Source organism: Carassius carassius, chromosome 25 (assembly GCF_963082965.1).
Source record: "Carassius carassius chromosome 25, fCarCar2.1, whole genome shotgun sequence".
Taxonomy (NCBI): domain Eukaryota; kingdom Metazoa; phylum Chordata; class Actinopteri; order Cypriniformes; family Cyprinidae; genus Carassius; species Carassius carassius.
In genome coordinates, this window is record NC_081779.1 from 786,665 (window position 1) to 810,941 (window position 24,277).

Here is a 24,277-nt window from a genome sequence, read left to right on the forward strand (position 1 = left end):
AAAACGAGCGTGTCGCTTCCATTATGAGCGAGCATACCATGCGCCTGCATTGGAAACAACGTACATGAGCGGGCAAAAGACTCGATATGTGTAAACGGCCCCTAATGGAGTTTCAATCACAAATGTATTAACAGTCATAAACAGGACTATCTGGATTATGTTTTTTTTTTTACTTAATGTTTGAAACAGCAGGTTATCAACTTAGAATATCAATGTATATGAAGTGCCACTATGCATATCCCACAACATTAGGCTAAATGAAAAAAGAAAAGAAAAGAAAAAACGATTCAGAAAAGGCACAAACAATAACGTGATAACTTAAACAGCAGCAGGAGTAAGGCATATAGCCTAGACTAATTCATTTCTTAATATTGTTTGCAAGAAACACCAGTCTATCAACTTGATCTGGATTAAGTGCGGCTCTCTTTTTATTTACAATGTTCCCCGCGGTGGAGAACACGTTCGGAGCGCACAGACTATGCTACTAGCTCTTATTCGCTTGATTTGGTCATGGGCCTACGCTACAATACGTCTAGAGCGCCCTCTACTGGATAAGATGGCAAAGAATAAAATAAAAAACAAACGGTCTAATCCTAGACTGTAAAAAATGCGATACACATGGCATTTTAAAAACCGGATATTTTATTTATAGTTCGATTACGGATATTTCACGTCATGTTCAAATGCATATTCGAATATTGAATAAAAAGTGACAGCCCTAGTACTAGCATCTAAAAAAATACATACTATCTAATAGTAATAGTACTTAATAATATAGTATCTAACGAATAAGTACTAGTAGCTAATAATAAGTACTAGTATTTAATCAGTAAGTACCTGGTGTAACAAGAGTCAGAGACATTCGGATCCATATGCAGTGGTTTAATAAGGAGAATGGTCAGACAGGCAGAGATCAGAAAACAGTGTCAGGTATGTCAGGGATATCCAGAATCAGTAACAAGCAAAGGTCGAGCAGGCAGCAGAGAATCACAGTCGGTATAAACAATCCAAGATCAGACAAGGAAGAAGACTTTGCACCTAATGAGAGTCCAAACACAGTTTATATAGGGGAGTGGTAATGGGGAACACCTGGTGGTGATTAGTCCTAAGCACGGGATTCTGGGGAATGGAGTTGGAAATGGAAATAATAAATTCCAGAGTCCTGAGTGGAGTGCCCTCTATAGGAGTTCATGGGCATGAAATTAACTAAATTAACATTTATGTATAACATTTATGCCCAATTATTATTATTTTTTTTTCTGTAGGTTTTTTATTTGTATTTATTTTTTAAATATGTGGACTTTATAGTTTTGTTGTTGGTCTTATTCTTCATTTCCAGATATTTTAACTCAAATATGTTTTATATTTGTCTTCTTGTTCTTTTTCATTGTATTTGACTCTGATTGGAGGAAAAGCATGTCATTGTGTTTCTATGCTGGGAGAAACAAAGATAAAAAGATGATAGTTTTATATGTTTCTATATTGTATATTTGTTAAGATGTACAAATGTTGAAGTGAAGTGAAAGTGAATGTTTAGAGTTTGCTGTAACTCTTTCTAGAGTCTGTTTGTCTCATTCCATCATCTCTTGTGTTTCTCATCAGGGTGAATCTGCTGCTGCTGCTGGGTTTGATCACTTACAGCGCTCAGTTTAGTGAGTATTTGTGACTGATGATGGAAATCTACAATCATATTACAGAAATAACACACACTGCATCACTGGTGTATCTGTGCAGTTCATTCATTCATTAAACACTACAACTGCACTCATATATCTGCTTCAGATTTATACTGTTCTCAACATACTATTGATATTTACTGTCTTTATTTGCAGAAACCTCCGCTATATCTGTGTCAGGAGAAAAGAGAGGAAACATCAGACTCAGATGTGAACATGAGGACAATAATACTGTTATCACTGATTTATTCACTCCATCAAGAGACATAGATGTGTGTGAGACTGAAGAATGTAGAGGACGAGTGTTTAAAGAAGGAAACTGTGACGTCGTCATCAAGAATCTGATCTTCAGTGACGCTGGGAAATACACTTTGAGAATCTATTACAATAATGATCAGACAGAGCTGAAGTACCATCTTCATATTCATGGTGAAGACTAAACTGATCAAACATCAGCACGTGATTCTAATTTCATCTGAATAATGAATGATAACACTTGGTCCTCCGATCCTAAATATGAGCTTCTGGTCTTGATTGAGTGACTCCATCATAATAATGATTGTCTGTGTTTGTCCTCAGATGAGGTCTCTGTGGACATCGGTGAGCAGCTGAAGTTAGATGTTCTGTTGTCAGAAGCTGATAAAGTGCAGCATCAGAGCAGAAGAAGCACAGAGTGGATGAAGGTCTGGAGCAGAAGTGATGGAGTTCAGAGCCAAAGAATCAGCATCAGAGATAGAAACCTGATCATTAGTAACTTTACAGCCAGAGACACAGGATCATACAGAGTTCTGGAGCCTTCAGGAGAAACCTTGATCACAGTCACAGTCAGAGGTGAGAGAAGCTCAGGGATGTGTAGAAATATTATCTTTAAACAGCAAATTCAGACTAAACTGTGAGACTAAGCTTTCAATATTCTGTACAGAATCAAAGGAAAAACTGGAGCACACTGATGACACTAAATATGATCGTGAGTGAAACAGGAGGCATTGAGAGCTTCACAAATCTGTTAAAGAGTGAATGTGAAACTAAAAGAAGTGCTCTGTCTCTACTTTTCTCTTCAGCTGTCGTCTCTTGGATTGCACTGACTGTGGTTGTGCTTCTGCTGGCTCTGATTCTGACTGCTGTCACGTTACACAAGCGTCTGCTCAGAGGTGACCTGCGGTGTCTCTCGAGGAGGACAAGAGCCCCAGAAGCACTGAGGGCCCATAATGATGTCTGCTGAGGGCCCCACAGACTCTGATTAAACTGGAGAGGTGTGCAGGACATTAGTGACCTCACTGCTGAACACTGAACTCACCAACACTTCAACAGATGTGTAAAGAAGCAGAAACATCAGTAGAAACGGTTAGAAACAATATGTGTTCAAGAACTGGCTCCAAATATCAGACGTGTGTGAATCCCTCAGACTGGATGAAATCAAAGTCTGAAACTAAAGAAATCATGTGTTCATCACACAGTTCAGGATTTTCTGGTAAATCTGTCAGATCTGACTGAGCAAAGTCTAGCAGCTCACACTGTTTTCAGTCTTTATGCACATTTGAGCTGGAGCCTATCTCTGTTTGTTATCTGTATCTGCATTCAGCATTAGACAGTGTGCATGTAAATATGTGTATTTGTACAGTTTTCTATTGTTTATATGTTGCTTTTGTTTGTTTAATAGAGAATGTACATTATTATTGGTAAATATGCTTTGAAACAGTATTTATTCTGAAAAACTATACAAAAAATAAAGCGCTTTAAGAAAGATTTTTGCTGTTATAGTTTCATTGGTTTATGTTTGTATGAATTAAAGCTGAGAGAGCACACATCTTCAGCTCAATCTGCTTTGACAGAATAACCAACAGAGGACAATAAACACCTCGAGACTCGATCATTTTCTCTCTGAAAGACTCTGAAAGCTCTCAGCTGTGTGTGAATTATACTTTCACTTTAGTTTTTACTTCAGTCTCACTAAACGTGCTGTGGTTATACTACAATCATAATGACTTGCTGCCATCTACTGGAGACTTTAGTGTTATATTTATTAATCCAGGACAGGTGTAAACCAGCCAAGGTGCTATCTCAAAAACACACTCTGCTAAATCACTATATATATATTTACTTGCATCAAACTTGTGTTTTTTTTTTTTCAGAAAAATAGAAAGTGTAATATGCAAATAAATTAGTCCTACGTTATTTTTCATTGCATTTCATTTTGCATCTTCCTTACAAAAGAACACACATGCACATTATTTAAAAACACACAGTCAGGGCCGCTGCTGGCCAAATGGGTGCCCTAAGCAGGATTGTATTGTTGTGCCCCCCTTCCTCAAATATGATGATGAAAAAAACACCTACTATAGGGGTGAAAAAATAACTTTAATCAAATAAAAAAACTAAATGAATAAATTGTATTATTTTCAAATTACAATTGTAGCTCTCGACATTTACCTATGGCTATAACTTTATTATGACTCTAATTTATTTTACAGTCTCAAGCATTCAGAAATCATGCAAAAGGAAATTAAGCAGTTTTACTATGATAAAACCATGGTTTATTTTTGTAAGGGTTGTGATAGCCTTTATAATTTCTTCAACAAAAAACATGCATGTGTCATCTATAGCAAAAAGGTGGCCAAAAATGAAAGATTAAGTGACTATTTGAATTAAATGTTTGGTCAGTAGCCTAAACAAGGATGTGATTCTCCTGTAAGTGTAACAGCAGCAATTACATGGCATCTGGCTCCCTTTGCAGGCATTTGTAATAAAGTACATAAATTATTTATTTTGTATTTGCCTACATTATGTATTTTAACAGTTTTATTATTAACCAATCATTATTGCCTCATTGTTTTGTTATATAATGCATTTTAAGTCATTTTAAAGGCTATTGATGGCTTAGCTCTTTTTTATAGCAACAACAGCATCAAAAAAATATTACAGTATATTAATACTTTGTAAATTATTATTTGAAGTAACAAAACCATGGTTAATTTGCAGTTACCATGGCAACAAGAACGATGATTTGCGGTGTTATTGTTAAAACCATGGGTAATTTACGGAAAAAAAAAAACGTTCACAGTAATGTGCCTGAAAGTGATAAATGGGCCTATATTTTACCTAAATGATTTATAATTTATTTTAATATATATTAAAAATGTATAAGGTGTGCATTGTAGCCGACACCTAAATGAACACATTACAATTGTTTTATGACTGCAAGTCTTACTCCAGCAGCGATGTACTCTCCCTTTGGCCCCTAGCTTTTGTGGCACGCCACGGCTTGTCGACAATTGCAGCGCCACAGGGTTGTGACGGTGTTCAGGTTGTGGCGTTTTCCATGGACCCCATATGTCGTTCGACATAACTTGCAGTAACCGACAGATAGGGAACGTCTCGGTTATGTACGTAATCCTCGAACGGAGACGTTATGTCCCCATGCCACAACCTTTCCATTCGCTGTTGCCAGGACACATTCTAGGCTCCTCAGCATAAAATCTGAATGAGTGGATGCACCTGACGCCTATTTACACCCGTAGGCACAGGCAGTGGCTCAGGCATGTTAAATCCACTAGCCAATTTTCATTGGCGTTTTCTCTCAAAATCAGAGATGTTTGGCCTTCCAAGTGAGACCCCATATGTCGTTCGACATAATGCCTCCGTTCCCACCATCAGGGAATGAGGGTTACATACATAACTGAGACGTTTTTCATGTGATGCAGCATATTTTAAACAGATTCTTAAATTAGTAACCCCACGTCCCATTCTATCTCTTGTGTTTCTCATCAGGGTGAATCTGATTTAGAATGTATGCAAAACTGACGTCTGAAAGATGTCTGTCAGACGTTTGTAGACAGCAGATGCTTTCCAGATTAAAATATCTTTAACAGACATCTTGGAGACATATGTGTGCTATCTGGGTTGAATCAGTTCGGGAGTTCAAAGCGGGTTCACGAATCATTTGAGTCAGTTCGGGAGTTCAAAGCGGGTTCGCGAATCATTTGAGTCAGTTTGGGGATCGTGAATTATTTGAATCAGTTCGGGAGTTCGTAGCGGGTTCGTGAATCATTCGAGTCAGTTCGGGAGTTCAAAGAGGGTTCACGAAACATTTGAGTCAGTTTGGGGATCGCGAATCATTTGAATCAGTTCGGGAGTTCGTAGCGGGCTCGCGAATCATTTGAGTCAGTTCGGGAGTTCAAAGCGGGTTCGCGAATCATTTGAGTCAGTTCGGGAGTTCAAAGCGGGTTCGCAAATTATTTGAATCAGTTCGGGAGTTCGTAGCGGGTTCGCGAATCATTTGAGTCAGTTCGGGAGTTCAAAGAGGGTTCGCGAATCATTTGAGTCAGTTTGGGGATCGTGAATTATTTAAATTAGTTCGGGAGTTCGTAGCGGGTTCGCGAATCATTCGAGTCAGTTCGGGAGTTCAAAGCGGGTTCACGAAACATTTGAGTCAGTTTGGGGATCGCGAATCATTTGAATCAGTTCGGGAGTTCGTAGCGGGCTCGCGAATCATTTGAGTCAGTTCGGGAGTTCGTAGCGGGCTCGCGAATCATTTGAGTCAGTTCGGGAGTTCAAAGTGGGTTCGCGAATCATTTGAGTCAGTTCGGGAGTTCAAAGCGGGTTCGCAAATCATTTGAATCAGTTCGGGAGTTCGTAGCGGGTTTGCGAATCATTTGAATCAGTTCGGGAGTTCAAAGCGGGTTCGCAAATCATTTGAATCAGTTCGGGAGTTCGTAGCGGGCTCGCGAATCATTTGAATCAGTTCGGGAGTTCGTAGCGGGCTCGCGAATCATTTGAGTCAGTTCGGGAGTTCAAAGTGGGTTCGCGAATCATTTGAGTCAGTTCGGGAGTTCAAAGCGGGTTCGCAAATCATTTGAATCAGTTCGGGAGTTCGTAGCGGGCTCGCGAATCATTTGAATCAGTTCGGGAGTTCGTAGCGGGCTCGCGAATCATTTGAGTCAGTTCGGGAGTTCAAAGTGGGTTCGCGAATCATTTGAGTCAGTTCGGGAGTTCAAAGCGGGTTCGCAAATCATTTGAATCAGTTCGGGAGTTCGTAGCGGGTTTGCGAATCATTTGAGTCAGTTCGGGAGTTCAAAGAGGGTTCACGAATCATTTGAGTCAGTTTGGGAGTTCGTAGCGGGTACATCTTTGTGTACTGTTGATTTAAACACTCAACTAAAACACTCTCTGTACTGTCAGGTATTTTGTCTTCTTCTGAGGGTGGATTGACCAAAAAAAATTTAAGCGGGTAAAAATCATGTAAGCGGGTGGAACAAAACTCATCATAATAGTTATTTGAGAATTGTCTTACTAGTCACATGGAGCGAAGTGTCCTGGAGATGTTGTCAGAAAGCAGCTCCGCTCCGATTCTGCTGGGGTGTAATCCATCAGCGCGAAACAGCCTAGGACGCTCCCAGAAAAGATTCCAGTTATTAACAAATAGCAGTTTCTGTTCTTTACACCATGACAACAACCATTCATTTAAAGCAAAAAGTCTACTGAACCTTTCGTGTCCTCGTCGATACGTGGGCAGTGGTCCTGACACGATGATCGTCGCCTCGGGCGTCGTGCTGCGAACCGTCTCGAACAGTTTCTGTCATGTTCTGCATGGCCAATATGAAGTGATTTTATGGATTTGGTTAGGCTCATTGTAGGACAGATGATAAAAAAGGCACTAGGGATATTTTCATGATCTCAAAATATTCTCTTTTTCAAGATACATATAACAATCCAAAAAGGGAGATCCCTGCCCGAATTGAAGAGATGCACCACATGCTGCAAGGACTTTCACTTTTCATATATATATATATATATATATATACATATATATATATATATATAATATTCCAGTTGAATATGTTAAACAAATGTTTCTTATTTCTCTCGCTCTCTCTTTCTCTAGAGTTGAAGCCTACAGCCGTTCTATCCGTGCAGCAACTGATGGAAAAGGGGTTCGCTTTTGTGCTGTTGTGATGTTGTTCGCAAAAATGACATATATACAGTACAGACCAAAAGTTTGGAAACATTACTATCTTTTATGTTTTTGAAAGAAGTTTCTTCTGCTCATCAAGCCTGCATTTATTTGATCAAAAATACAGAAAAAACAGTAATATTGTGATATATTATTACAACTTAAAATAATAGTTCTCTATTTGAATATACTTAAAAAAAATAATTTATTCCTGTGATGCAAAGCTGAATTTCCAGCATCATTCCTCCAGCCTTCAGTGTCACATGTAACATCAGTCTATCACATGATCCTTTAGAAATCATTCTAATATTCTGATTTATTATGAGTGTTGGAAACAGTTCTGCTGTCTAAAATATTTGATCAATAAAAGGTTAAAAAGAACTGCATTTATTAAAAAAATAAATAAAATCTAATAATAAATTCTAATAATATATATTCTAATAATATATTTTCTTTACTATCACTTTTTATCAATTTAACACATCCTTGCTGAATAAAAGTATTGATTTTATTTAAAAAGAAGAAAGAAAGAAAAATTACTGACCCCAAATTACTGACCAGTAGTGTATATTGTTATTACAAAATATTTATATTTTAAAAACATAGCTTCTTTTTTTTTACGTTTTATTCATCAAAGTATCCTAAAAAAGTATCACATGTTCTGAAACAATATTAAGCAGCTGAACTGTTTCCAACTTTGATAATGAATCATCATATTAGAATGATTTCTAAAGGATCATGTGATAATGATCCTAAAAATTCAGCTTTGCATCACAGAAATAAATGATCATTTAAAGTATAATAAATTTTAAAACAATTAATTTAATAATATATCACAATATTAAATTTTTTTCTGTATTTTTGATCAAATAAATGCAGACTTGATGAGCAGAAGAAACTTCTTTCAAAAACATTAAAAATAGTAATGTTTCCAAACTTTTGGTCTGTACTGTATATATATATATATATAAACATTCTTGAATCATTCTTGTGTCTTGTCTTGCCTCTCAACAACTTTTAAAATATCGGCTTGTAATTGACTCCATACGCTGATTCCAACTTTAACTTACCTGATAATGAGCTAATTCACCTTAAGGAGGTTAATCAATATACTCTATAATTCAAGAGACTGATACTTTTAAGGTTCTTCGTTTTTTTACAATTGTTTTACATCAATTTTACAAAATTGATATTTCATGTGAGGTCCTGAAACTGCAGCCATTGCTATATCGTCCAGTACGGTAGGTGGCGCTGTCACGAAAAACTAGGGTCCTAGATCTGCGGCATAGACAGTAAAAGAAATGGACACAGCGACCCCATTGGAACTCAATTGAGACAAGTGAAGCCCATTTTTAGCGATTTGTAGCACTTCTGTTTCTGACGCGCAGACTCAAACTAAGCTAGGAGCTACTTTCTGCATAAGATGCTTTATGAACACGGGCCCAGGTCTTTCGAGCGGATTTGCAAAGCATTTGATTCTATCATGTAGGCTACTAAATCAAGTTTTAATAAAGAGAAAAGAGGTCTAGAGACAAATTTTTGTTAATAGTTATTAATCCCACAGTCCATAGCATCAGTAACTGTATAATTTAGTAAGGGAAAATTAAAATAAAATAGGATGAGTTTAAATTGTTATTTTATGTAGCAATGGTCATCTTAACCTCTGTGCAGTGTTCAGGGTATTTCAGGACCCTAAATTAAATTCTAATTCATCTAAATGACATGACACTTAATGACTTTACCAAAACAGAAATTGGGATGTCTGATTGTATATTAGTGTAATAAAATCACTCAGAATGTTCATATAGTGCTTTTGTTTAAAATTGTAATTTTAAATGTTTTCCAGTAAATGGCAGAAATCTACCACTTAAGTACGGCAAATTTTTCATATGACCATGTTTGAAAGCAATAAATGTAGATATACTTTAAAGTTAACTACATATTTATTTTGTATAAGCATTTTCATATAAATATGTAATACTTTTTTTTTAAATGTAACATTTAAACAAATTCCATATCAACTGTATAGTAAAAACATTAAAGGAAGTGATGTTACAATTCATGATTGTCTAGATATTGGTGTTTTTTTAATTTCACCTCTTAAAGCACTTTCTTTTATCATTGCAAATATCAGTATTCAACATTTTGGGATTAAAACATCAAAACATCATGTATTTGTAATTGCAGGATAAATGCATTTATATCTTGCATTAAACAGTGTGTGTAAACATCTGTCGTGGTCTCTAGAGAGATGTGTAGAGGATTAAAACTTGAGCCAGAGGTTCTTCACCGCTATGAGGAGACCTTTGACGTTAATGTCTTCCATCTGGTCTCATCATCCACCCTGATGCTCCACACCTTGGTGCAGATGGCAAAGTACTGGACCCAAATGAAGAACCTCCCTGTGGCCTGGTAGAGGTTAAGTGCCCTGATGTGAAAGAAATCGGAGAGGCATCTCACGTTGAGTTTATTGGGGACCATGCAAAACTGAGAAAGAAAGACACAATTGTCATTCCACGGTCAGCTGATGGTTACTGGCTTAGTTAACCTGGTGTGATCTTGTGACAAATACAAGAGGTGACTTCCATGTGGAGAGGGTATGGAGAGATGATGAGCTGATCACAGAGATCACGGCTGAAGTTGATGAATTCTACTTGGGCATATACATTCATTTTTTTGCTAGGAAGAAAATAGGCAAGAAAAAAAAAAATTACCAACAAATGATGTTCCTGTTCTATAGTGAATGTAGTTCTATTACAAGAAAAAACAGTTATCCCAATAAGTCATGCTTCAATTAATTATATTTTATTGTTATTTATGTCATATTGTTGCAACATACCTACCCCAAACTGGAAAGATATGTCAGGAGGGGTTGGTGATTTCTGATGTGTTCAGAATCTGAAACGATATTGCAGATCATAAAAGTAAAGAGTTAGATTTTTATAAAAAATTAGATTAGATGATGCTGATGTCACTAGCAGGTGTCCTTTATTTTTCCCCATGCCTCAGCAAGAGCACTTAAGTAACAAAGCAAACAACATTACATGTATTATTTTGTGTTAAACATAACACTTTAATAAAAACAACTCATTAATTTGGAAAGTTACTATCACAGTTATGCTATAATATACCAGTTACTTAGAACATCAAATCAAAGTTAAATAACCTACAAACCATTATAAAATCATTTCAATTCTGCTTGTGCAACAGATGTTTGTTCAACTGCTCATATTTCCTACATTGTTGTGGATTTTATTGATAACTTTAAATGTCTTTGTTAATTTTGTGAGACTTAAGCCAGAAAGAGAGCAGTATAAAAGAGTGATGGCAAAAGTATAAAAACACCGCTTCACTAACCTGCTCAGCACACACTAAACCTTTCCTCACAGTAATTGTCGCCCAATTTCAACGCTTTTTTTTTTATTTTCGTCGGTGGGAGAACTATGAAATGATAAATAAGGTTGTGTTTTATTATTATTTGAATTAGAACACAAAAGCACACTATACATATCTGATTACTTTTGGTCTCCGCCATTTTCAGCAAGCGAATGAACGCTATCGCGCTTTCACCGGAAAATAACTTGAGATCGATTCGGAGCGAGTTCGCAAAACATTTGATTCGGATCGGGAATCGAAGCGCGTTTCGCGAATCATTTGATCGGGGCTTCGGAGCGAGTTTGTAACCCTCACAAACTCTCTCTTCCCAGGGTTTACAGGTTCTCTACTGGACTAACAGTCAAATACCCAAACTCATTAACTAATAGTTTTATTATTTTACAATCATAATATTAAAACCCAGGGGGCAGCAGGTTAATGCAGTCATGACAGGTTCAATTTAATTAAGAGGCAATGAATGCGTTCAACAATGTTAACTTCAAGAATAATAAAGTAACAACCAACAGGATATACTCAGCACAAGGTTTCAGTAGTTAGTCAATACATGGATTAAATATATTCATGTGATCACCTCTCATAAATAAGTTCATTATACTGCAAAACCTAATAGTCATAAATACCACAACAATAAATGCATACCGAATATTAATCACCACAAACAGTCAATAATACTCGTGCTAAATATCTAGCAATCGTCAACTGTATAGGAGGCGTATGGAAAAGGATAACCTGCCCCCCCCCCCCTTACACACGCGCTCCCTCTACACACAAATAGCGCTGGGGACCATTGGGTTCACACACATCAGGGCCTCCCCGGCAAACACAGCAGAGACAGACATTAACACCCAATACAATAATAAAAGGAAAATGTACTGCTGGCTTTCTTACCCGCTACCGGACGTGGGTTCCGCGTTCAGTGAACTCAACGGCGGCCGCCAAACATAAACGGGGAAAACCCCAGCAAAATATCCCTCCCGATCGATTCGCACAACAATCTTAAACCCACGTCCCGGCACGGCAGCTTGGCAAGGAACTCAGCAGCAACAACCCGAAAAACCCTCCCTCAACAACCAATACATCTATATATACATTTATAATGCATACATATATGTATAATGCTTCCCTCTAAATACTAATGCCACACAGGTGTTCCTTTTCCCCAGCGCGTCATGAGGAAACACGGAGGACGCTCTCAGTATTGCCACTCCCCTTATTTAAGGATGAGCAGCTTACAAGTTCAAAAACATTTGATTCAGATCGGGACTCCGAAGCGCGTTTCGCGAATCATTTGATTCAGATCGGGACTCCGAAGCGCGTTTCGCGAATCATTTGATCGGGGCTTCGGAGTTCAAAAACATTTGATTCAGATCGGGACTCCGAAGCGCGTTTCGCGAATCATTTGATTCAGATCGGGACTCCGAAGCGCGTTTCGCTAATCATTTGATTCAGATCGGGACTCCGAAGCGCGTTTCGCGAATCATTTGATCGGGGCTTCGGAGTTCAAAAACATTTGATTCAGATCGGGACTCCGAAGCGCGTTTCGCGAATCATTTGATCGGGGCTTCGGAGTTCGCGAATCATTTGATTCAGATCGGGACTCCGAAGCGCGTTTCGCGAATCATTTGATCTGGGCTTCGGAGTTCGCGAATCATTTGATTCAGATCGGGACTCCGAAGCGCGTTTCGCGAATCATTTGATCTGGGCTTCGGAGTTCAAAAACATTTGATTCAGATCGGGACTCCGAAGCGCGTTTCGCGAATCATTTGATCTGGGCTTCGGAGTTCAAAAACATTTGATTCAGATCGGGACTCCGAAGCGCGTTTCGCGAATCATTTGATTCAGATCGGGACTCCGAAGCGCGTTTCGCGAATCATTTGATCGGGGCTTCGGAGTTCAAAAACATTTGATTCAGATCGGGACTCCGAAGCGCGTTTCGCGAATCATTTGATTCAGATCGGGACTCCGAAGCGCGTTTCGCTAATCATTTGATTCAGATCGGGACTCCGAAGCGCGTTTCGCGAATCATTTGATCGGGGCTTCGGAGTTCAAAAACATTTGATTCAGATCGGGACTCCGAAGCGCGTTTCGCGAATCATTTGATCGGGGCTTCGGAGTTCGCGAATCATTTGATTCAGATCGGGACTCCGAAGCGCGTTTCGCGAATCATTTGATCTGGGCTTCGGAGTTCGCGAATCATTTGATTCAGATCGGGACTCCGAAGCGCGTTTCGCGAATCATTTGATCTGGGCTTCGGAGTTCAAAAACATTTGATTCAGATCGGGACTCCGAAGCGCGTTTCGCGAATCATTTGATCTGGGCTTCGGAGTTCAAAAACATTTGATTCAGATCGGGACTCCGAAGCGCGTTTCGCGAATCATTTGATTCAGATCGGGACTCCGAAGCGCGTTTCGCGAATCATTTGATCGGGGCTTCGGAGTTCAAAAACATTTGATTCAGATCGGGACTCCGAAGCGCGTTTCGCGAATCATTTGATTCAGATCGGGACTCCGAAGCGCGTTTCGCTAATCATTTGATTCAGATCGGGACTCCGAAGCGCGTTTCGCGAATCATTTGATCGGGACTTCGGAGTTCAAAAACATTTGATTCAGATCGGGACTCCGAAGCGCGTTTCGCGAATCATTTGATCGGGGCTTCGGAGTTCGCGAATCATTTGATTCAGATCGGGACTCCGAAGCGCGTTTCGCGAATCATTTGATCTGGGCTTCGGAGTTCGCGAATCATTTGATTCAGATCGGGACTCCGAAGCGCGTTTCGCGAATCATTTGATCTGGGCTTCGGAGTTCAAAAACATTTGATTCAGATCGGGACTCCGAAGCGCGTTTCGCGAATCATTTGATCTGGGCTTCGGAGTTCAAAAACATTTGATTCAGATCGGGACTCCGAAGCGCGTTTAGCGTATCATTTGATCGGGGCTTCGGAGTTCAAAAACATTTGATTCAGATCGGGACTCCGAAGCGCGTTTAGCGAATCATTTGATCGGGGCTTCGGAGTTCAAAAACATTTGATTCAGATCGGGACTCCGAAGCGCGTTTCGCGAATCATTTGATCTGGGCTTCGGAGTTCAAAAACATTTGATTCAGATCGGGACTCCGAAGCGCGTTTCGCGAATCATTTGATCTGGGCTTCGGAGTTCGCAAAACATTTGATTCAGATCGGGACTCCGAAGCGCGTTTCGCGAATCATTTGATTCAGATCGGGACTCCGAAGCGCGTTTCGCGAATCATTTGATCGGGGCTTCGGAGTTCGCAAAACATTTGATTCAGATCGGGACTCCGAAGCGCGTTTCGCGAATCATTTGATCGGGGCTTCGGAGTTCAAAAACATTTGATTCAGATCGGGACTCCGAAGCGCGTTTCGCGAATCATTTGATTTAGATCGGGACTCCGAAGCGCGTTTCGCGAATCATTTGATTCAGATCGGGACTCCGAAGCGCGTTTCGCGAATCATTTGATCGGGGCTTCGGAGTTCGCAAAACATTTGATTCAGATCGGGACTCCGAAGCGCGTTTCTTGAATCATTTGATCGGGGCTTCGGAGTTCGCGAATCATTTGATTCAGATCGGGACTCCGAAGCGCGTTTCGCGAATCATTTGATGGGGGCTTCGGAGTTCAAAAACATTTGATTCAGAAAGAGAGCAGTATAAAAGAGTGATGGCAAAAGTATAAAAACACCGCTTCACTAACCTGCTCAGCACACACTAAACCTTTCCTCACAGTAATTGTCGCCCAATTTCAACGCTTTTTTTTTTTATTTTCGTCGGTGGGAGAACTATGAAATGATAAATAAGGTTGTGTTTTATTATTATTTGAATTAGAACACAAAAGCACACTATACATATCTGATTACTTTTGGTCTCCGCCATTTTCAGCAAGCGAATGAACGCTATCGCGCTTTCACCGGAAAATAACTTGAGATCGATTCGGAGCGAGTTCGCAAAACATTTGATTCGGATCGGGAATCGAAGCGCGTTTCGCGAATCATTTGATCTGGGCTTCAGAGCGAGTTTGTAACCCTCACAAACTCTCTCTTCCCAGGGTTTACAGGTTCTCTACTGGACTAACACTCAAATACCCAAACTCATTAACTAATAGTTTTATTATTTTACAATCATAATATTAAAACCCAGGGGGCAGCAGGTTAATGCAGTCATGACAGGTTCAATTTAATTAAGAGGCAATGAATGCGTTCAACAATGTTAACTTCAAGAATAATAAAGTAACAACCAACAGGATATACTCAGCACAAGGTTTCAGTAGTTAGTCAATACATGGATTAAATATATTCATGTGATCACCTCTCATAAATAAGTTCATTATACTGCAAAACCTAATAGTCATAAATACCACAACAATAAATGCATACCGAATATTAATCACCACAAACAGTCAATAATACTCGTGCTAAATATCTAGCAATCGTCAACTGTATAGGAGGCGTATGGAAAAGGATAACCTGCCCCCCCCCCCTTACACACGCGCTCCCTCTACACACAAATAGCGCTGGGGACCATTGGGTTCACACACATCAGGGCCTCCCCGGCAAACACAGCAGAGACAGACATTAACACCCAATACAATAATAAAAGGAAAATGTACTGCTGGCTTTCTTACCCGCTACCGGACGTGGGTTCCGCGTTCAGTGAACTCAACGGCGGCCGCCAAACATAAACGGGGAAAACCCCAGCAAAATATCCCTCCCGATCGATTCGCACAACAATCTTAAACCCACGTCCCGGCACGGCAGCTTGGCAAGGAACTCAGCAGCAACAACCCGAAAAACCCTCCCTCAACAACCAATACATCTATATATACATTTATAATGCATACATATATGTATAATGCTTCCCTCTAAATACTAATGCCACACAGGTGTTCCTTTTCCCCAGCGCGTCATGAGGAAACACGGAGGACGCTCTCAGTATTGCCACTCCCCTTATTTAAGGATGAGCAGCTTACAAGTTCAAAAACATTTGATTCAGATCGGGACTCCGAAGCGCGTTTCGCGAATCATTTGATTCAGATCGGGACTCCGAAGCGCGTTTCGCGAATCATTTGATCGGGGCTTCGGAGTTCAAAAACATTTGATTCAGATCGGGACTCCGAAGCGCGTTTCGCGAATCATTTGATTCAGATCGGGACTCCGAAGCGCGTTTCGCTAATCATTTGATTCAGATCGGGACTCCGAAGCGCGTTTCGCGAATCATTTGATCGGGGCTTCGGAGTTCAAAAACATTTGATTCAGATCGGGACTCCGAAGCGCGTTTCGCGAATCATTTGATTCAGATCGGGACTCCGAAGCGCGTTTCGCGAATCATTTGATCTGGGCTTCGGAGTTCGCGAATCATTTGATTCAGATCGGGACTCCGAAGCGCGTTTCGCGAATCATTTGATCTGGGCTTCGGAGTTCAAAAACATTTGATTCAGATCGGGACTCCGAAGCGCGTTTCGCGAATCATTTGATCTGGGCTTCGGAGTTCAAAAACATTTGATTCAGATCGGGACTCCGAAGCGCGTTTCGCGAATCATTTGATTCAGATCGGGACTCCGAAGCGCGTTTCGCGAATCATTTGATCGGGGCTTCGGAGTTCAAAAACATTTGATTCAGATCGGGACTCCGAAGCGCGTTTCGCGAATCATTTGATTCAGATCGGGACTCCGAAGCGCGTTTCGCTAATCATTTGATTCAGATCGGGACTCCGAAGCGCGTTTCGCGAATCATTTGATCGGGGCTTCGGAGTTCAAAAACATTTGATTCAGATCGGGACTCCGAAGCGCGTTTCGCGAATCATTTGATCGGGGCTTCGGAGTTCGCGAATCATTTGATTCAGATCGGGACTCCGAAGCGCGTTTCGCGAATCATTTGATCTGGGCTTCGGAGTTCGCGAATCATTTGATTCAGATCGGGACTCCGAAGCGCGTTTCGCGAATCATTTGATCTGGGCTTCGGAGTTCAAAAACATTTGATTCAGATCGGGACTCCGAAGCGCGTTTCGCGAATCATTTGATCTGGGCTTCGGAGTTCAAAAACATTTGATTCAGATCGGGACTCCGAAGCGCGTTTCGCGAATCATTTGATTCAGATCGGGACTCCGAAGCGCGTTTCGCGAATCATTTGATCGGGGCTTCGGAGTTCAAAAACATTTGATTCAGATCGGGACTCCGAAGCGCGTTTCGCGAATCATTTGATTCAGATCGGGACTCCGAAGCGCGTTTCGCTAATCATTTGATTCAGATCGGGACTCCGAAGCGCGTTTCGCGAATCATTTGATCGGGGCTTCGGAGTTCAAAAACATTTGATTCAGATCGGGACTCCGAAGCGCGTTTCGCGAATCATTTGATCGGGGCTTCGGAGTTCGCGAATCATTTGATTCAGATCGGGACTCCGAAGCGCGTTTCGCGAATCATTTGATCTGGGCTTCGGAGTTCGCGAATCATTTGATTCAGATCGGGACTCCGAAGCGCGTTTCGCGAATCATTTGATCTGGGCTTCGGAGTTCAAAAACATTTGATTCAGATCGGGACTCCGAAGCGCGTTTCGCGAATCATTTGATCTGGGCTTCGGAGTTCAAAAACATTTGATTCAGATCGGGACTCCGAAGCGCGTTTAGCGTATCATTTGATCGGGGCTTCGGAGTTCAAAAACATTTGATTCAGATCGGGACTCCGAAGCGCGTTTAGCGAATCATTTGATCGGGGCTTCGGAGTTCAAAAACATTTGATTCAGATCGGGACTCCGAAGCGCGTTTCGCGAATCATTTGATCTGGGCTTCGGAGTTCAAAAACATTTGATTCAGATCGGGACTCCGAAGCGCGTTTCGCGAATCATTTGATCTGGGCTTCGGAGTTCGCAAAACATTTGATTCAGATCGGGACTCCGAAGCGCGTTTCGCGAATCATTTGATTCAGATCGGGACTCCGAAGCGCGTTTCGCGAATCATTTGATCGGGGCTTCGGAGTTCGCAAAACATTTGATTCAGATCGGGACTCCGAAGCGCGTTTCGCGAATCATTTGATCGGGGCTTCGGAGTTCAAAAACATTTGATTCAGATCGGGACTCCGAAGCGCGTTTCGCGAATCATTTGATTTAGATCGGGACTCCGAAGCGCGTTTCGCGAATCATTTGATTCAGATCGGGACTCCGAAGCGCGTTTCGCGAATCATTTGATCGGGGCTTCGGAGTTCGCAAAACATTTGATTCAGATCGGGACTCCGAAGCGCGTTTCTTGAATCATTTGATCGGGGCTTCGGAGTTCGCGAATCATTTGATTCAGATCGGGACTCCGAAGCGCGTTTCGCGAATCATTTGATGGGGGCTTCGGAGTTCAAAAACATTTGATTCAGATCGGCACTCCGAAGCGCGTTTCGCGAATCATTTGATTCAGATCGGGACTCCGAAGCGCGTTTCGCGAATCATTTGAGATCACGTCTTTCGAGCGGATTTGCAAAACATTTGATTCTATCATGTACTTGTCTAGATCAACTTTTAACATTTGTCCATTTACAATATAAACTAGGGACTTCGGGTGGACTACCTCCGTCCCAGTGAGTTCCAGGACGCATTCTTGCCCTGTGGCTGGGGAACTCACTTCTAACTATTCGTAGTCCTCTAAATAACTCGGAGTCTTCTTCTCGTCGACCTCCTTAACTCTAAGTGACCTTTCACCACAGGAGTTTCTGATCTTAACACAGGAAAAGAGGCTTATTTATAAAGAGTTAATGGCAGTGGGCTGTCAAGAACCATCTGAGACCATGTGATGACAGCCATTATTTTGAGACCAAATTTCTTATGAGGCTAAAATGATATTGAACTAATATGTCTATATCCTAGTCTTTACTCATGCAGGTCATTAGGCATGGCATAAGATGATTACAAGATATGGTGGTGGCTAGAAATGAGGACTGCTTTTGCTGAATCAAGAGATGGTTTAGATAACAAAGGTTAAGGGAATTAAGCATGAAAGGTAAAAATAATTGTAAAGAAATGTTCCTAGCATCATGTATTTTAAACAGTCTAAACTGAGATTTGAGATATAGAAACTTTGACATTTTTAACCTATTTGAATGATTAAGGGTTATATGTTGTAATGAATTGGATATTATAGTCTAAGTTTAAGTTTGGTGAAAACTGTCAAATAAATCAATAACTAATATTGTGCACAGTAAGAGAGAGAGAGAGAGAGAGAGAGAGAGAGAGAGAGAGAGCTTGAGTGGAGGCAGGGATGGAGCTGCTGAGAAAGAGGGACCAGAACAGAGCAATGATTATAGACCAAAACAACCAGCTGATTTTACTCTAAATAAAAATCATTAATGAACAGACAAACTTGGAGATTAGATAAGAGACTAGGTACAAACTAGGTAAAACGCACAGACAATGTTTAAGTTTAAATTCTTCCGATTTAACACCAAAAGCAAACCTTGAATATGAGCTGTTAAATATTTATGTTAAGTATGTACATGCGTGTGGATGACTACTGTATATTTTTGGGGGACGATTCTGTTCCTGTTTTGTTTCAATTGTGTCACTAACCTCTGGAATGAGTGTTTTACCATCACAGATGTGTTAAGTGAAATTACTTTACAGAAGTTGATAATTCTGAGTGAAACTAATGAAAAGACAATGCTGAACATGGGACGAGCTGTAAGTGGATTGGTTATCCAGCTCTGTCTGCTACTGCTAATAATGACTTGTTCTGTCTTTAATAATGCTGATTTAAATCACTCTCTGGATTAATATGTTTAACAGTGTTTATATGATTGGATTTGTGAAATTTAAGATTGCCGTCCAAAATGGGTTTAAAATCCATGCCTAATCATTTGATTCAGATCGGGACTCCGAAGCGCGTTTCGCTAATCATTTGATTCAGATCGGGACTCCGAAGCGCGTTTCGCGAATCATTTGATCGGGGCTTCGGAGTTCAAAAACATTTGATTCAGATCGGGACTCCGAAGCGCGTTTCGCGAATCATTTGATCGGGGCTTCGGAGTTCGCGAATCATTTGATTCAGATCGGGACTCCGAAGCGCGTTTCGCGAATCATTTGATCTGGGCTTCGGAGTTCGCGAATCATTTGATTCAGATCGGGACTCCGAAGCGCGTTTCGCGAATCATTTGATCTGGGCTTCGGAGTTCAAAAACATTTGATTCAGATCGGGACTCCGAAGCGCGTTTCGCGAATCATTTGATCTGGGCTTCGGAGTTCAAAAACATTTGATTCAGATCGGGACTCCGAAGCGCGTTTAGCGTATCATTTGATCGGGGCTTCGGAGTTCAAAAACATTTGATTCAGATCGGGACTCCGAAGCGCGTTTAGCGAATCATTTGATCGGGGCTTCGGAGTTCAAAAACATTTGATTCAGATCGGGACTCCGAAGCGCGTTTCGCGAATCATTTGATCTGGGCTTCGGAGTTCAAAAACATTTGATTCAGATCGGGACTCCGAAGCGCGTTTCGCGAATCATTTGATCTGGGCTTCGGAGTTCGCAAAACATTTGATTCAGATCGGGACTCCGAAGCGCGTTTCGCGAATCATTTGATTCAGATCGGGACTCCGAAGCGCGTTTCGCGAATCATTTGATCGGGGCTTCGGAGTTCGCAAAACATTTGATTCAGATCGGGACTCCGAAGCGCGTTTCGCGAATCATTTGATCGGGGCTTCGGAGTTCAAAAACATTTGATTCAGATCGGGACTCCGAAGCGCGTTTCGCGAATCATTTGATTTAGATCGGGACTCCGAAGCGCGTTTCGCGAATCATTTGATTCAGATCGGGACTCCGAAGCGCGTTTCGCGAATCATTTGATCGGGGCTTCGGAGTTCGCAAAACATTTGATTCAGATCGGGACTCCGAAGCGCGTTTCTTGAATCATTTGATCGGGGCTTCGGAGTTCGCGAATCATTTGATTCAGATCGGGACTCCGAAGCGCGTTTCGCGAATCATTTGATGGGGGCTTCGGAGTTCAAAAACATTTGATTCAGATCGGCACTCCGAAGCGCGTTTCGCGAATCATTTGATTCAGATCGGGACTCCGAAGCGCGTTTCGCGAATCATTTGAGATCACGTCTTTCGAGCGGATTTGCAAAACATTTGATTCTATCATGTACTTGTCTAGATCAACTTTTAACATTTGTCCATTTACAATATAAACTAGGGACTTCGGGTGGACTACCTCCGTCCCAGTGAGTTCCAGGACGCATTCTTGCCCTGTGGCTGGGGAACTCACTTCTAACTATTCGTAGTCCTCTAAATAACTCGGAGTCTTCTTCTCGTCGACCTCCTTAACTCTAAGTGACCTTTCACCACAGGAGTTTCTGATCTTAACACAGGAAAAGAGGCTTATTTATAAAGAGTTAATGGCAGTGGGCTGTCAAGAACCATCTGAGACCATGTGATGACAGCCATTATTTTGAGACCAAATTTCTTATGAGGCTAAAATGATATTGAACTAATATGTCTATATCCTAGTCTTTACTCATGCAGGTCATTAGGCATGGCATAAGATGATTACAAGATATGGTGGTGGCTAGAAATGAGGACTGCTTTTGCTGAATCAAGAGATGGTTTAGATAACAAAGGTTAAGGGAATTAAGCATGAAAGGTAAAAATAATTGTAAAGAAATGTTCCTAGCATCATGTATTTTAAACAGTCTAAACTGAGATTTGAGATATAGAAACTTTGACATTTTTAACCTATTTGAATGATTAAGGGTTATATGTTGTAATGAATTGGATATTATAGTCTAAGTTTAAGTTTGGTGAAAACTGTCAAATAAATCAATAACTAATATTGTGCACAGTAAGAGAGAGAGAGAGAGAGAGAGAGAGAGAGAGAGAGAGAGCTTGAGTGGAGGCAGGGATGGAGCTGCTGAGAAAGAGGAACCAGAACAGAGCAATGATTATAGACCAAAACAACCAGCTGATTTTACTCTAAATAAAAATCATTAATGAACAGACAAACTTGGAGATTAGATAAGAGACTAGGTACAAACTAGGTAAAACGCACAGACAATGTTTAAGTTTAAATTCTTCCGATTTAACACCAAAAGCAAACCTTGAATATGAGCTGTTAAATATTTATGTTAAGTATGTACATGCGTGTGGATGACTACTGTATATTTTTGGGGGACGATTCTGTTCCTGTTTTGTTTCAATTGTGTCACTAACCTCTGGAATGAGTGTTTTACCATCACAGATGTGTTAAGTGAAATTACTTTACAGAAGTTGATAATTCTGAGTGAAACTAATGAAAAGACAATGCTGAACATGGGACGAGCTGTAAGTGGATTGGTTATCCAGCTCTGTCTGCTACTGCTAATAATGACTTGTTCTGTCTTTAATAATGCTGATTTAAATCACTCTCTGGATTAATATGTTTAACAGTGTTTATATGATTGGATTTGTGAAATTTAAGATTGCCGTCCAAAATGGGTTTAAAATCCATGCCTAAATTTAAACGAGGCTCTAAATTTTAACAATATAACACTTTGTTGTTTGAATGGTAAAGGTAAATATTTTAGACTTGAGCCTATTAGTTACAGACCAATAGCGCTCACATCCAATCTGTGTAAAATCATGGATAGGATGATAGCGGATAGACTGACTTATGTCCTTGAAAAAAAGAGGAATACTGGCTAAATGTCAAAGTGGATTTAGGAAGGGAAGAAGCACAGTAGATTCAGTGGTGAGATTGGAGACTGAAATAAGAAAGGCGCAAGCGAATAGAGAGTCAGTAATTGCAGTATTTTTTGATATAGAAAAAGCCTACAATATGATGTGGAAGGAGGGGTTATTAATCAAATGAAGTAAGATAGGGGTTGAAGGAAGAGTGTTTGGAAGGACAGAATTATCAGATCAATACATAGTTGATAATGGCACACCTCAAGGCAGTGTGATAAGTCCATTACTTTTCATTACTATGATTAATGACGTATTTGGAACAGTTCCAGAAGATATAGGAAGGTCTTTGTTCGCAGACGATGGCGCGCTATTGAAGAAAGGAAGGAATATAGAATATGTTACTAGGAAAATACAGGAAGCAATTGATATAGTGGTGGAGTGGGGATATAAGTGGGGGTTTAGGTTTTCTATAGAAAAAACTCAGTCAGTCTTCTTTACAAGAAAAAGAATTCAGGAAGGACTAAAGTTAAGAATGTATGGGAGAGACTTAGAGAAAGTTGGAACTTTTACATTTCTTGGAATTAATTTGGATTCATGTTTGACATTTGCAGAACATATCAGGAGAATTGAAGAAAAGTGCAAAAGAGTAATAAATGTAATGAGATGTTTGAGGGGAAAAGTATGGGGTGCAAGTAGATTAGCAATGAAGAAAATATATCTGGCCCTAATCCGTTCAGTGTTAGATTATGGATGTGTGGCTTTTGGTTCTGCAGCTCAATCTCTGTTAAAAAAGCTTGATGTTATCCAGGCACAGGCCTTGAGGCTGTGTTGTGGAGCTTTTAAAACTACCCCAGTATCAGCATTACAGGTAGAAATAAGAGAATGTCCTTTAGAGCTAAGAAGGAAGCAGTTGATGGTAAATTATTGGGCAGGGCTACAGGGGCACAATGATTCTCATCCTACTAAGGCAATGTAACAGGAGAGCTGGGAATATGGGAAAAGGAAAAATGAAAACTTTGGTAGGATTGGAAATGACACAGCTAAAGAATTCGGAGTTTTTAATTTGAGGGTAAGTTGCACAGTTGTTTATCCAGAGGTGGCTCCCTGGAAGTTAGTTTGGCCTGAGGTAGATTGGTTTGTGTTGGAGGAAAAAAGGAGGGCAAAGGGAGGTATAAATCTAAAAATGGTGTTCAACAATCGGATAGCAGAAAAGTATAATGATTACACACAGGTTTATACAGATGGCGCTAACCAGAGACAGAAGTAACAGGATTGAGTGTGGTGGTTCCAAGTAAAGGAATTGGAATTAATAGAAGAACCTCTAATATGTTAGGGGTTTATACAGTGGAAATGCTGGCAATATTAATCGCTGTACGGTGGGTGGAAAAGACAGGGCAGCATAAAGTATTAGTTTGTTCAGATTCATCGTCAGTGTTAGCAAGTATAAGGTCATTTTATTCAAAAAGTCGGCAAGACATACTATATGAAGTCCTACAGTCAGTTACAAGAATATGTAATCAAGGAAGGCAGATACAATTTGTATGGGTACCAGGACACGTAGGGATAAGGGGAAATGAACTGGCAGATAAATTGACCAAGACAGCATTATCAAAAGGAAATATA

The 24,277-nt window shown here is 40.4% G+C and overlaps 1 long non-coding RNA gene across 1 annotated transcript; it reads right to left on the bottom strand.

Annotated features, from left to right (window-relative positions):
• Positions 1 to 9,262: 9,262 nt before the first annotated feature.
• Positions 9,263 to 10,578, bottom strand: LOC132104593 (uncharacterized). The gene is made up of 2 exons (XR_009423549.1): positions 10,470 to 10,578; positions 9,263 to 10,113 (listed from the first exon to the last, which is right to left on the bottom strand). It is a non-coding gene; the product is annotated as an uncharacterized LOC132104593 (long non-coding RNA).
• Between the last annotated feature and the right edge of the window lie 13,699 nt (positions 10,579 to 24,277).